This window comes from Notolepis coatsorum (genome assembly GCF_963971535.1).
Source record: "Notolepis coatsorum genome assembly, chromosome: 8".
Taxonomy (NCBI): Eukaryota; Metazoa; Chordata; class Actinopteri; order Aulopiformes; family Paralepididae; genus Notolepis; species Notolepis coatsorum.
The window spans coordinates 68,552,058-68,568,492 of NC_140172.1; the positions used below are offsets into that span (position 1 = coordinate 68,552,058).

A 16,435-nucleotide genomic window follows, 5' to 3' on the forward strand; every position below is an offset into this window, starting at 1 on the left:
CGTCACATTAGCCTCCTAATGTTGTGAATAATAACGCTACTTCTGAACTCCTGAGCTGACCAAGCAGGATCAGCCACCCCATCAGGCTGTCGTTATTATTTATATTGTTGATCTTAAGTCTGAAATGTTCTGCTGTGATGTTCTGGTCTGTGTATAACCCTGTCGATGTAGTGTTGTGTGGTTGTAGTGTAGGTTTAGATTGGATTAGATTAAAATGTATTGTCATCATACAGCACAAGTACAGTACAATGAAAATAAGTTTGACATCCAACCAGAGTGCACATGTAACAGTAAAGTGCAATAGCAATATACAATGTACAGGTGATTAAACTGGATATAAAATATATAAATTGGTACTACTGAGTAATAGTGCTAATCAGATGTATGTACAGAGTTGTAGTATATTATTACCGGTATGTACAGTGATATACAGGTATAAAGACACTATGGTGGCCAAGTCGTACTGGCCAGCAGTTTAACTAGTAAGAGTAGGTAAGGGATATGTACAGGTATAGATATAGAATCTACAGATATGTAAAACGGATTATATGCACGTATGTACTACAGACGGATGCGGATTGATAATTGAGTATAGGTCTGATGATCAGTACAGATGTGTTTGGTTCTGTGATCGCTGTTGAGCCTTCTTGAGGCGTTGTGGACCAAATACAAAGGAGCATCTGTGATAGTAGGTGCCCACTTGATAAGCCTAATGAAATACAGGCACTCGCACTTCGTTTTTCCTCTGACCTCCAGGCCAGGCCAGTGCATGCAAGTACTCTTCCTATAGTATATACTGGAGCACACACACTGTTTTTGTGCCGGGCAACATTGTATTGAGGTCAGGGGGATGTCTGTGACCCTGGCATTTGAAACGTGTTGTGTTCACATAATAGGCACATGAAATAATTTTATATCCCTCACCTGGAAATCGAGCTGCTCACGTGAGCTGGTTAGTAACTGTAAAGTATGCTTGGCAGGCTGCGTGGCTTCTGTCTAAACACTGTATTATTTTAATGCTGTTAGTCCTTTTAGCTGCATTAAGAATGTTTATATGCACCCTGTAGATGAATCTGTAGGTTTCTATTATTCAAATGACTTGTTTTATTAGGAGATCGTGGATATGCACTGCCCCCCTGGTTCATGACCACACTCGCCAACCTCCAGACAGAGCAGGAGGTGGCTTATTGAATCGTTCCAAGCAAACTGCTGAATCTTTTTTTGGACTCTGATCGGACAACTGGCGCATTGTTGTTGACGAGCAAAGTACAAAAAACTGTCGCCAACAACACATGACTTGCAAATGCTGGTCCACCGTCCTCAGACCTTCAGGGTGACACCGTTATAGGATCACTTGACCCCGAAACGGGGTCATCCCTATGTTCCCCGGACTCTATGTTCCCCGGGTTCTATGTTCCCCGATTGATTGATTGATTGATTAATTGAAAATGTTATTAATGGACTTCCGGTATGAGAGCGGAAGGGTAGCACGCATGCGGTGAGGCTCCTGGTCAAAAGAGTGAAAAACGGAGAAATAAAGACCCGAAAAGTGATTAAAAATGAAGATGCAAACGAGAAGGAAGGAGGAGAAAACAATTATGAAGGAAAGAGAAATGGAGGACTCACAGGAAGAGAAGAGTTCGATGGAGCAGAACCCCCGAGGCGAGACCGAGAAGGGGCAGGCGGAGGAAGGGGGAGTTTCGGCTGAGACGGACAAGGGAATGCCAGGATGGGCCATTGGGCCGTGCTCATGCAGGCCGGGATATTGGCGACCATAAAATTGAACTCGGACACGATGCAGGCGACCATAAAACTGAACTCGGACACGATAAGAAATGATATTGGGAAGTTACGGGAGGAATTGAGGAAGGAACAGGAGGATTTCAGAGGTGAAATGAATACAGAACTCAAAAGGGTGGATGAGAAGATGGCGGAACAGGACAGAAACGTAACAGAGGTACAGACTAGAACGGCGCAAACGGAGGAATGGAACACAGAGATACACGAGGTGTTAACGTGTGCGATTCAAAAACAAGAACAGATGGAGACAAAGATATCGGACATGGAGGGGAGGTCACGGAGAAATAACATCAGAATATGGGGATTGAAAGAAGGAGTCGAAGGGGAATCGGTGACCCAATATGTGGAAAAGCTTATCAAGGAACAACTGGAGGAGACGGGACTGGAAAAAATGGAGATACAGAGGGCCCACAGGGCGTTGCCTCCGAGACCGAAACCGGACAGACCTCCGAGGGCGGTGATTATTAACTTTCTGAGATTTGAGATTAAGGAATTGATACTCAGAACCGCGTGGACCAAGAAGATAGAAATCGAGGGGAAAAGACTGTCGTTTGATCACGATTACTCGACAGCGGTAGCAATAACACGCAGGTCCTACGCGGGACTGAAGAGAATTCTGAAAGAAAACGGAATGAAATTCCAATCACCCATGACCTCGCTAAGGATTCACTGGAAGGAAGGGACGGTGACGTACGCGACGGCGCGGGAGGCGGCGGAGGAGATGAGGCGACGGGGGATGCAGATGGCGGAGGACGGAGAAGGAAGGGGACAGGAGGGCCAGATGCTGAGCCTGCAGCAGAGATTGGAGAAAGCACGCAGATGGACCAGAGTAGGAGATCGAAACCCGGGAGAGGAGGGAGGAGAGAGGAGAAGGCCGAGGTGAGACGTGACAGACCGAAGGCGGAGACGGACGAGGAGGCCAGAGACGGAGAAGGAGGGGAGAGGAGGCGGGAGGAGACGAACGGATGAGTACACGCACAAGAGATTGAAAAAACTATCCAAATAGAGACAAAATATAGAAACTGAAATAACATATACATAAACACACATTCCCAGGTAGAGGCAGGATATAGGAACGAACATAACGTATACATGGACACATAATACACATGCACATAATACACATGCACATAATACACATACACAGATCCTTAAGAACTTCTACTCATGTACAATAGAGAGCATCCTGACTGGCAACATCACCTCCTGGTTTGGGAATAGCACTGCACAAGACCGAAGCAGACTACAAAGAGTGACACGTTCAGCCGAACGCACAATTGGAGGGGGGCTCCCCACCCTCCAGAACATTTACAACAAGCGTTGCAGGGGCAAGGCTAAGAGAATCATTAAAGACTCCAGTCACCCGAACAACTGCCTCTTTGAACTGCTGCGGTCAGGCAAGCGATACCGAGTCTCAAAGCGAGCACAGAAAGACTCAGAAGAAGCTTCTATCCCCAGGCCATCAGGCTGCTAAACGAACAATGAACACTACACAACAACAACCATCAAACGCACATAGCACACACATCCACACGCACACACTCACTTTAAACAAACACACTGTAGCACCCACTCCACACACTTTATAGCACACACTCACTTTAAACAAACACACTGTAGCACCCACTCCCCACACTTTATATTTATTGATGAAGGATTGCACTACAACTCGTACACCTTACTGTAAATTGTACCTAAATTGTACCTCATCCCATTTCTGCTTTGCACTATATAGTACTGTACATTAGTACACTGCATAGTATTGTATATTATATGGTAACTCAGTTACGTCTATTCTGCATCGAACATTGTACATATGTCTATACTGAACACTGTGACCTCATTTTCTACTTCTAAATTACATGCTATACTATGTTATTTGATACTATCTTGTCTAGCACAGTCTCTGGAGCGTAACAGTAAGAAGCATTTTGTATGAAAGTATTCTGTACTTCTGTATGACAACTATTAAAGAAACTTGAAACTTGAAACTTGCTGATGGAGGAAATAAATGGAAATATAATTAGGTATGATAGACGGAACACAGAACATATTGAAACAAATACATAGACACACGCTGCGAGTAACACAGTTGGAAGGGATTAAGAGGATAAATGGACATCACATAGAAAATAGAGGGGAGGAAAAGAAAGTAAGAAGGGGTACACAGAAGACACCACACATGGGCTTGGGAGGAAGGAGGGACATTGGAACATATGAGCCACATTGAGAGGGACCTAGGAAATGGGGGTCTTTGATCAGAATGAAGGACCGAGCGCTTTTGACCAGGAGCTCGACAGCAATAAAAACAGTAAGAAGGCTGGACAAATATGACGAGCGGTTGGGGGTAAAGGTTTCAAACCCCCAAGCCGTCAGGAGGAGGCCTCTCACTAGGAGAGCAATTACTCCTCACCCACCAGCAGGGGACAGGGGGGGACACAGGGACCCCCCGAACGCCTTGGGAGCACTTTATGTAAAGTTTATGTTTTTTATTTATGTTAATCATTATATGTATTCGGTGAAGAGAGCGGAGGCTACAACCGGAGGGGGGAATGAATGTGACATGGGGGGGACTGACAGACGAAAGAAGAAGAAAGATGACAATGGTTAAAGGTATAAAAATGATGTCGTTAAACGTTAATGGAATGAATAATGCGATAAAGAGGGGCAAAGTGATGTTGAAATGTAAAAAAAGTGAGATGGAAGTGATTTTTCTGCAGGAGACACATTTGGTAGCACAGGATCATGAGAAACTGAAGAGATTTGGATATGAAAATGCATACCGCTGCTGTCGGGACAAAACCTCATAACTCCAAAAACCCAACTTTTCAGCAGATGAAAAAAACTAACACAGATTTGAGGGTGAATAGAGTTAGGAGGTTTAGACAGATGATCGGTTTAATGCTTTTCCATTGTTTAAACTTTGTAAAACCCACACACACATATGGAGGATGATCTACGGAGTTGATTTATATAATAAAAAAAGAATTCAAAAAATGGAGTTATGAGGTTTTGTCCCGACAGCAGCGATACTATAGTTCCTTTAAACGGAGGAGTAATCACGTTAATCAAAAACAGTCAAATTTGAATTGATCAAGGAAGTAAGAGACAAGATGGGAAGGTTTGTTCTGGTGAAGGGAAAAATGGAGGGTCAAATGATTACGTTAGTGAATGTTTATGCACCCCCAGAGAGTGAGAGGGATTTATGAGACCATTTTTGATATGATAGTGATGGAACTAGAAGGGATATTGATATGCGCGGGAGATTTTAATGTAGTACTGAATCACGACCTAGACACCACGAGTACTAGAAAAGGACGGGCACCAATCAGTAGATATATGAATATTCAGATGACGGAAATGGGAATTACAGATGTTTGGAGGGGGATGCACGCCATGGACAGGGAATACACACATTACTCACACCCGCACGTGACATATGCGAGAATAGACTACTTTTTGATGATGACAGGGGACAGTTACAGGGTACGGGAGAGCAGAATAGGAGTAGCGGACATATCGGATCACAGTGCCATATATCTGACAGTAGATCTAGAAGGGAGACGGAGGAACACGATCTGGAGACTAAATGTAGGAATATTAAATAACAAGGGGGTGGTGAGTCAGATCAAGGAGGAGGTATAAGGAAGAAAATGACAACGGGGCGGTAGATCCGAACATTCTATGGGACACACTGAAGGTGGTGATAAGGGGGAAATTGATGGAGAAGACAGCAATGCTGAAGAAGGCCAGAACGGAGACATATCACAATCTGATAGGGAAGCTGAAGAAGCTAGAAGGGAGACACCAGATATCAAAAGAACAGGAAACGCTCAGAGAAATCAAAGAAGTAAAGGCCAGGATAAATAGGGAATTATTGACGGAAATAGAAAATAAAGCGAGGTTCATGAAACAAACGTACTATGAAGGGGGACCAAAAGCGACCAGACTGTTGGCTAGGAGAATTAGGACGCAACAGAAGTTGAACACGATACACACAATAAGGGATACAAAGACTAATGAAATATTGAGAGACCCAGCTGAAATAGAGAGGACATTTAGAGAATACTATGAGAAACTATACACGCAGCCAAAAGCAGCGGGAGAAGAGGAAATAGAAGCATATCTGGAGAAGCTAGAGTTACCATCGATAGGGAAAGAACAGAATGAAGAATTAAATAAAATAATTACGGAACGAGAACTGGAAGAGGCAATTAGTAGAGCTAAAAACAACAAATCTCCGGGGAGCGACGGATTCCCATCGGAATTCTACAAGACATTTAGAACGGAATTAGCACCCATGTTAGGGGCGGCGTTCAGACACACGATGGAAGAGGGCAAAATGCCCCCCTCGTGGAAGGAAGCCATAATCACCACGATACCGAAGGAAGGGAAGGATAGAGAATTATGTAGTAGTTTCAGACCTGTGTCCATACTCAACGTGGATTACAAGATGTATACATCGATAATATCAAAGAGATTTGAGACGTTTATGCCAGACATTATAGATGAAGATCAAACTGGATTTATTAAAGGGAGACAGACACAGGACAACGTGAGAAAGACATTACACATAGTAGAGGAGATACAAAAACAAGGTGGTAGCCCGGTACTGATTAGCCTAGATGCAGAAAAAGCATTCGACAGTGTGAGCTGGACATTTTTATATAAAACATTGATGAGGTTCGGACTGAACGGGAGGGCGATGAAGATGATCAAGGCGCTATATCAAGAACCGACAGCGAGGGTTAAGGTGAATGGCAGCCTGACGGATAGAATCAGATTAGAGAGGGCTACCAGACAGGGATGTTGTCTCTCACCAACGCTCTTCGCCGTTTTTCATAGAACCACTGGCACAACTGATCAGACAGACCGAGGACATTAAGGGAGTAAGGATAAAGGGAACGGAATATAAACTAGGCCTATTTGCGGACGACGTGATAGTATACATGAGGCAACCAGACAAGAGCTTCCCGGCACTGATGGATCTACTGAAGGAATATGGCCACTACTCAGGATACAAACTAAACGTGACAAAGACACAGACCTTAGCATGGAACTATACCCCAACGACGGAAATTAGGGAACAGTACGGGATAAGATGGGACATGGACAAGATTAAATACTTAGGGGTGAACATCACGAGAGGGGTGGGGAAACTGTTTGAGGCGAACTATACACAGATAAATCAGAACATCAAGAGAGACTTGGAGAGATGGACAGTAATGCCCTTGGACTTCAATTCAAGAATAGAGGTCATTAAAATGAACATACTAGCAAGGTTACTGTACCTGTTCCAATCACTACCGATACAAATACCACAGAATCAATTCAGGGAGTGGGACAGACTGATATCGAGGTTCATATGGGCGGGGAGAAGACCACGGGTCAGATATAAAACACTACAACTACCAAAGGAAGAGGGAGGGATGGCAGTACCCAGCCTACAAGATTATTATTATGCAGCGCAACTGAGAGCAGTGACGTGCTGGTGTAATGACAAATATGAGGCAAGATGGAAAGACATTGAAAAAGAAGGGGAGGGAGAGAGGGAGAGGGAGAGGGAGAGGGAGAGGGAGAGGGAGGGAGAGGGAGAGGGAGAGGGAGAGGGAGAGGGAGAGAGAGAGGGAGAGGGAGAGAGAGAGAGAGACACACACAGATGGGGGGGTTAGGATGATTCCAAGGGCCCAGCAAATGCCCCAAATTTTTTTATAGATTGGGGGCCCCACATTTTTTAATAGATTGGGGGCCCACAAATTGATTATTTCATGGGGCCCAGAATCTCCAGCTACGCCCCTGTGAGCGCACCTTTCTACTCTAGAGAGCTGTCATCACCGTGATGCGCGCTTGAATGAACTGCGAGATAACTCATAACTCGTACACACACACACGGGCGAGGATGAAAAGCATAAGACTACTTTTAATACATAAATTAACGTTCCGTCGGGTCCAGTGTATTCTCGAGAATGATAATAATAATAATAATGCAGGACCTCTTCAGATTATATTATCAACGACAGACAGTGAGAAACACAACCCCCCCCCTCTCGCGCTGAAGAATATGCATATTAGATCACTCAGTGATTAACACCTATGCGCTGTTTGTGTGTGCGCGCGTCCATGTATGTGCGTTTCGTGACGCGATGTAGTTCTTATCGCAAATTGAGATTATTACAAGCATACCATCTAGCAAGAATTAAACGTATTTACAAGTCGTATTAGGTTTAGCAAGTTGGGGGACGTATACCTTACATGTCAAAGGCCATTTTTCTATTTTTATCGATTTCTGAAAAGATGTCCTTTTTGAGCATTTAAGAGGGATTCTAATTTCTTTTGTTGTCCGCCGACGGGTTCAAAGCTCCAGCGTGACTCCTAACTTAAGCCCTAGGCCCTCGCTGCTCTTTCTGAAACACAGTTGTCTGTCGGCTGTACCTTTAAGATAACGAAAAACATGTTTTACCGTAATCCAGTGCTCCTCTGTGGGATCAGCAAAATGCTGTGACAACTTACTCACTACAAAGCATAGGTCAGGGCGAGTACATGTCGTCAAATAGATGAGGCTACCCACTGCCTCCCTGTACATTTTTACATCTGTCAGTTTCTGAGCATCCTCCTGGTAGTCCAGCTTTTGATCACATGGTGTATCCCTTGTCCTACATTCCTACATGTCAAAACGTTTCAGAATCATTTCCACATATCTCTTCTGTGATACTGTTACACAATTGGCAGACTGCTCAAAATCCATACCTAGAAAGTGTTTTAACCTCCCAAGGTCTTTCATCTTAAATCTATTGGAGAGCATCTCTTTCACCTGAGCTAGGCTCCTGGTGTTGTCCGCTGCTATGATCAAATCGTCTACCCAGATGACGATGATCACTTTCCCCGACTCCTTTGATTCCCTCGAGTAAACACAGGGGTCTACTGGGTTCTGTAGGAAGTGATCTTTGATAAGGCATGTATGAAGCATCTCGTTCCAATTTCGCCCAGACTGTTTTAGGCCGTAAATGGATTTTTCCAGCTTACACACTAACTTCTCTCCTCCCTTTTCGTAACCCTCGGGTTGTTCCATATAGATCTCCCTATCTATGGGTGCATGCAGATAGGCTGTCTTCAGATCCATCTGATGTAGAATCAGATTGTCCTCAGCTGCTTTCTGAACCACTACCCTTACACTGGTCAGATTGGCTGTGGGGGAGAATGTTTCACCATAGTCTATCCCCTCCCTCTGACTGAAACCCTTAGCTACAAACCTAGCTTTGTATTTTTCGTGGCCTTCAATTCCCTCCTTGATTGAATACACCCATTTTCCTCCCACTGTCTGTCTGCCGGTAATTTGGTGAGAGTGAAGGTGTGGTTGTCCTCTAGGGACCTCATCTCCTCATCCATCGCTCTCTCCTATTTACTTGCTTCAGGGGACATTATGGCCTCTTTAAAGGTCTGCGGGACCCCACTGACCCTGTAGCAGTAATCAACGGTGATGGGTGTACTGTCCTCCTCGTCACTCCCTTTCCGAGCATAGTCTGTCAGATACTTTGGGGGTCTGTGTTCCCTCGAGGGATACCTCCCACTGCTTCGGGCACTTGACGTCACCCTCGGGTGCTCCTCGTCATCGCCCTCTGGGTGTTGCTGACTGTCTGTCTGCACGACTGTGCCAAGTACACTGGGCTGATGTGTCTCGGTTTCTACACACCTTACTCTGGAGTCCAGTTCTGGCTCCTCTGTCTGTGTCTCGCCCTCACATGTTGTCTTTGTGACAAACTTGACTAGCCTGTGTTTCTGCACTATCCCTTTACCGGGATAATAAACCAGGAAAGCGGGGCTTCCCTTGTCGTGCCCTACAAAGAGCCCTTTTACATGCCTGGACTCTAGCTTTCCTCTGTCCTGCAGGTACGCATAAACTCTGATCCAAAACGGTGCATTCTGGCTAGATTACACTTCTTTCCTGTCAGTGCTGTATATGGGGTGGTGCCCGTGTGCTTATTGAAGCACCTGTTTCTGGTGTAGGTGGCTTCTTGTACCGCATAGTGCCATAGGCTCTTAGGTAAGTTACTGCCTACTAGCTTACACCTAGCCATCTCGAAAAGGGTGCGCCATTCTCTCTCTGCCACTCCGTTCTGGTGTGGAGAGTATGGACATGACGTCTCGTGTCTTATCCTGTTCTTCCTCAACAGTGATTGAAACTCTCTGTTTGTGAATTCGGTCCCGTTGTCGGACATCAAACATCTTACTGTACCATAAGGGGCTATGTCCGCCAGGAATTTTTCAGTGGCCTGGAGTGTGTCACTTTTTGCTTTAAGAAAGTAAACAAACACTGCCCCTGTGTACACGTCTGTAAAAGACTGTACATATCTAAAGCCTCCTATGGACTCGTTCCTTACTGGACCGGCAAGGTCTGTGTTAACCAACGCGAGTGGTACTTTTACTTTTTCTGTGGGATTCCTGTTTCTCGATTGAGCAAACTTCCCCTTTATGCACACGACACATTCTTTATCAGGTCTACGCTTTTCGCCTTCAATGTGCATGCCCTCTGTCACTGTTTGCAGTTTCAGTAAATCCTCGTAATTACAATGACCCATAATCATAGGCGGTTAGGTGGCCGAGCGGAGATTGCGTTCGTCACCAACCCCGGAGCTGTGAGCTGGATTCGCCTGTTCGAATCCAGCTCACAGCTCCGGGGTTGTCACCAGCTTGGCTGGCCGTCTGCACTAATACAATTGGCTGTATTAGAGGGTGGGAGAAGCTGGCGGGGTGGGTCCGGGTCGTTGTAAACAGCGACTCCTACAGTTCGGTCGGGGCGCCTGCTAAGCGCGGATAGGACTTGAGGGGGATAGTGTGGTCCTCCCACACGCTACGCCCTCTCGATGAGAATCCGCGCTGCCAGGTGAAAAGAAGCGGTGATTGGCTGGACGTGTGTCGGAGGAAGCACGTGGTAGCCTCCACTCTCCCAGATGATCTGACTGTGAGGGGTAAGTGCGCAGCGACCAGGAAGGGACTGAGAATTGGCATACGACTAACATTGGGATGGGAGAAAATCGGAGGAAAATGGAGGGGGGAAAAGATAAAAAAAAAAAAAAAAACAATGACCCATAATCTCATGCCATGTCTGAATATCGTGGCTGACGGTTACTTTACACATATCATTGTCATTACACTCTGTTTTCAGGCAATACATTCTCTGATACACTTCTATGTCAAATTGCATACCGTTGGGCTCTACAAGAACATTTTTACCTTCCATGAAGGACACTCTGGCCCGTTCGCAGCAGCAGATATCACAGAGAACAGTCCTTGTGGGAACGATGGCACATAGAGAGCGTTCTTTAACGTCACTGTACGCCGGTGCCCCCCGCTGTCCGTGAGGTATACCTGTGCGTCCCCTCTCCCTCTCGCCAACCCGTGTGTGCGCTTTCCATTTGCCAGCTCCATGCTGTATCTCTCCGGGCGGAAAGTTCTGTCAAAGTTCTTGAACAGACTCCTGTCGTTGATGACGTGGGACGACGCACCTGTGTCCACGATCAGTCCCCTCCTTTGGGCCCGTTGCAGCTGTGTTGGCCTGATGACGTACGCCGTCTGCGCCCTGGGGATGAAGTCCTCTGGTTCCGCTACTCTCCTGTCGTCGCCTCGATCCGTCTCACGCCGACCATCGCCGCCATCTTGTCCATGCGTGTGTCTTGTGCGCCCTGGTCGGGTTTCTTCATGCACGCTCTGCCTGCGTACCGCTTGGATCTGTGGAAGCCACACCAGACAGCCCTCGTGCAGTTACTTCTCCGATGGCCTTTCTCTCCCCATCGCCAACACGCCTGCTCCATCGTGGTCCTGGTCCTCTCCCTTGGCGTCGTTCGGGCCTTTAGCACCCTCTCTCCCGCCTCCGCGGCGGCTGGGTGGGTATCTTCTGAGGCCTCGAAGTTCCTTAGCTTAGCCTTAAACTGTCCCAGTGTCATGTCCGTTGAACCGTGTGTTACCAGGAGTGTGAACGGTTTGTACAGCTTCGGTAGTCCTCTCATTATCCTCTCCGGCACCCCTCAATGGCATCGTGATCCGCTCTGCTCTGTTGGCGTATTCGGTCACAGTCTCGATTGGCCCCTTCCTCAGGGTCGTTAGTGCTATGTGGAGGGCCACGACGCGGGGTCTCCCTCGCCCGATGAAATGCTCTCTCAATACCGCCAGGCTTTCTCGGCCTCTGTCTTTAGTGTCGCGGAATATCAGCCCCAGGCTGGTGTCGTCAAGCATCGTCGCTAACTCACAGTATGTGCTAGCATTCCGCTGGTCGTCCAGGGCTTGCTCTTCCGCTGTCAGTTCTCCGGTGGGGGCCCCCAGGATCGTCTCCTTCAGCCCTGTACCGTGCATGTAGCATAGCATGCGCTCTTCCCAGAGTTCGTAGTTCTCTGCTTTTCCATTGAATGGTGGCCCTTTGTTCCTCCCTCTGGCCACCACGCGTTCCAAGGTGGGGTTCTCCCCCTCGCCTCCGTTGTGTTCAGCGGGCGCCACGCGTTCTCGGATGGGGTTCTCCCCCTCGCCTCCGTTGTGCCCACCAGGCTCCATCTCCCCCGGTGCCGCCGCCTCGGGGCTCTGTGCGCTGCTCTCCGGGCGGGTCCGCTTGTGCTCCAGCAGCTCGTCCGCGGGGTCGATGCCCCGCTTCCTCTTGACGCGCAGGATCATCGTGTTGGATTCCATGTTGCTCTTGTTGGCCTAGCGTCTAGCCGCGCGGTGCTCCCGGCGCTAACCTAGCCTATTCTTATTATTTCGCCCCGGCGTTATCTGGGCCCATAACCTGTTAACAGAATCCGGCTATAGGGCGATAATAATGTGGTCAAGAGGCATGGTTTCCATCTTTAGCCTCGTCTATTCACATGGTAAGTGCAGTAACACATGAGTCCTCTCTTACTGAAAGACTGGGGGTGAGAGAGAGAAATGCGAGGAAACATCTACTTATATACACGTCACATGGTAGTGTACCTGTGTGGCTCCGCCTAGAGCGCCCTCTAGTGGAAACAGATATATATGCAGTTAGACAGTTAATAACAATCCTACACAGAACCTCTGACTTCAACATGCTCTAAAGATAAACTCTAAGCATAACCGACTATCTCGCTACCACCGGGGAACATAGGACCCGGGGAACAGTGGCCAATCAGAGCGCAGAACGCGAATGCGGAACTGGAAATCCGTTGGTAAAAGTATTCAGGCACCCGGCGAACATAGACATGCTCCCCTCTGAAAGGCAGTCGTAAGTCTTACGAACTCTGAAAGGCAGTCGTAAGTCGGACAGACTGGTGTGCGCCCGTGTTCTTAGCGGCTTCATTTGGGAAAAATCATTGGTGATTGCGTTCACGTCGAGACATCCTTGGAATTAAATCATTAATAATAATAATAAATATGACAATATTTGTATCATTAACAATTATGTTTTACATTTATAGTCATGACTGAACGAGGCATCGTGAACACTACACATACTGCAAATGACAGTAGAAGAACTAAATCCAATCGCGAGTATATAGCTATATAGTGGAATAGACTGTATTAATATTCCTATTGTTTCTCTATTCTCTCTTTTTTTTATTGATCTTTTTCCCCCTCCATTTTCCTCAGATTTTTTCTCCCATCCCAATGTTAGTCGTATGCCAATTCCCAATCCCCTTCCTGGTCGCTGCGCACTTACCCCCCACAGTCAGATCATCTGGGAGAGTGGAGGCTATCACGTGCTTCCTCCGACACACGTCCAGCCAATCAACCGCTTCTTTTCACCTGGCAGCGCGGATCCTCCCTGAGAGGGCGTAGCGTGTGGAAGGATCACACTATCCCACCCAGGTCCTATCCGCGCTTAGCAGGCGCCCCGACCGAACTGTAGGAGTCGCTGTTTACAACGACCCGGACCCACCCCGCCAGCTTGTCCCACCCTCCAATACTGCCAATTGTATTAGTGTGAACGGCCAGCCAAGCTGGTGACAACCCCGGAGCTGTGAGCTGGATTCGAACAGGCGAATCCAGCTCACAGCTCCGGGGTTGGTGACGAACGCAATCTCCGCTACGCCACCTAACCGCCCCTGTTTCTCTATTCTCTATTGTTATTATTTATTGTTGGTTTTATTTATTTCTTACATTGCTTAGTGTGCACATCGTAAGAGCCAGTGGAGAAACATTCCACTGCTCATCTTACTGTCCGGAGTCGGCGACTCCGGACAAAAGCGTATCTCCCTCGGATGCCTTCACAGTCTTACGTGCAGATCGTACCGCTGCCTCAGGAAAGACCATCGGCGGCGGGGTCTGCCTCCTCACGAACAATTCCTGGGTTAATCCCGAAGGGGTGCATGTTCTCTCAAACTCGTGTTCCCCGGAGATGGAACATCTTTCTATCCTGTGTCGTCCGTTTCACCTCCCGAGGGAGTTCACCGCGGTCATCATGACCGCCGTATATATTCCCCCACACGCGAATACGGGCAAAGCGCTGGGAGAACTACACGATTACCTCAACAGACACTAGGGGTGGGAATCACCAGTTTCATCATGATACGATATGATATCGATTCTTTGGACAACGATACGATATTTGCCGATATCACAAAGTCTCTCACGATACAATACGATTAGATTCAGGTGCCTGCGATCGATATGAGATGATATCATATGCCCATTTAACACAATCGGTAACATTTAGATCAACAAAAAAAAGGTAATGAAAATATCATTTGACATTTGTATTTTTGAGCTCTTCCAGACATTTAAAGGAAAATCAATCTATTGTTTTTAATACAAATAGACCTCCTGTTCACTGTAAAGTGCCACGTTTTTATATATTGAGCTTTAAACTTTAAGCTACATTTTTTGGAACTCAAAACTCACAACCTCCCTCTCCCAAACCGTTCCTACAACAATTTGTTGATGTTGCATGATCATGTATAGGCCTACATTTATTATGTATTATATTGTTTATGTTTAAATAACATTTAAACATCAAACTCCTCTGACCTCATCTTGTCTTTCCAAAGACGCGCGCACACACACACAGAAAGGGAGAATGCTATGCTGTAACATCTACACACACGGAGCTACTGCTGTTGTTCTTGGGCAGATATGAGACTCGCCACAGGATTTTCAAAATAAGAGTATCGATATGAATCGATCTTATTACATCGCATCGATCCGATTCGATTGTTGATAATTACATCGATGTATCGATCTGGATCGATGTATCGTCCCACCCCTAACAGACACCAGATCAAACATCCAGACGCAGCGATGGTAGTGGCCGGCGATTTCAACCAGGCAAACCTGAAGAGAGTGATGCCGTCCTTTTTTCAGCACATCGCTTGCTCCACCAGAGGGAAAAACACACTCGACCACTGTTATTCCCCGTTCAGAGCCGGCTACAAGGCAGTAGCCGCTCCGCCATTAACGGGGTCCACAAGCTCGAGCGACCACGACTCCATCTTGCTATTTCCGGCATATCAACAGAGATCACGTGACGCCGTCGTGTCACGTGAGACAAAGAAGTGGACCGACGAATCAGAGGCCACGCTCCAGGACGTGTTTACAGATACGGATTGGGATATGTTCAAAGGAAGCGCCAGTGACGTCAGCGAGCTCGCAGACACAGTGGTGAGCTACATTACAACAATAGCCGATGGTATTGTCCCCAGAAAAACGGTGTGGATTTTCCCAAACCAGAAACCGTGGGTGGATAGCACTATTAGAGCAGCTCTGAACTCTCGTACCACCGCCTACAACCTGGGTAGAGAGTCAGGAAACATGGAGGAGTATAAGGCTTCAGTCTATACTCTACGCAAGGCTGTTAAACTTGCTAAGAGGACATATGCTGATAAACTGGAGACACAAATGGCACAAAACGACACAAGAGGATTATGGCAGGGACTGAAGACAATAACTGACTATAAAGTCAGCGCCCCCTCAATGGGGAGCGACGACGCCTCCCTCGCGGACAAGCTCAACATCTTCTACGCTCGGTTTGGTGTAGACAGTGGCGCTGCTGGCTCTCCGGCTAGTGACGTCACTGGCGCGCCGGCTGTTGTGGAGGGGGGGGGGGGGGCAACCGCGGGGGGGCGGGGACGCTCTCTCGTTGTCGGAACACAGTGTGAGAAGAGCATTTATGCAGGTGAACACCAGGAAGGCTGCTGGCCCAGATGGCATAACAGGAAGCATACTCAAGTCCTGTGCCAACCAGCTGGCCCCAGTGTTCACCGCCATATTTAATCAATCCCTGGCGGAGTCAGTGGTCCCTGCCTGCTTCAAGATGTCTACCAACATCCCTGTACCGAAGAAACCCTCCCCAACATGTCCAAATGACTACAGACCGGTGGCACTCACCTCTGTGGTCATGAAATGTTTCGAGAGGCTGGTCAAGGACCACATTTGTGCCTCCCTCCCCAGTGATATGGACCCTATGCAATTTGCATACAGGACAAACAGGTCCACCGACAACGCGGTCTCCCAGGTACTGCACAGCACCCTCTCGCACCTTGACTGTCAGAAGGGGGGCTATGTGAGACTGTTGTTCATTGACTACAGCTCAGCGTGCAACACCATAGTCCCCACCAGACTGGTGGACAAGCTGATCGAGCTAGGTCTGAGCTCTGCCCTGAGCGCCTGGGTACTGGACTTTCTGAGCGAAAGACCC

At 47.3% G+C, this 16,435-nt stretch overlaps 1 protein-coding gene across 1 annotated transcript in view; it reads left to right on the plus strand.

The window, feature by feature from the left end:
- glra4b (glycine receptor, alpha 4b) overlaps positions 1–16,435 on the plus strand; it is a gene marked incomplete at both ends in the record, with an annotated part of 115,067 nt that overhangs the window by 73,489 nt on the left and 25,143 nt on the right. The gene's annotated exons all lie outside the window — the stretch shown is intronic.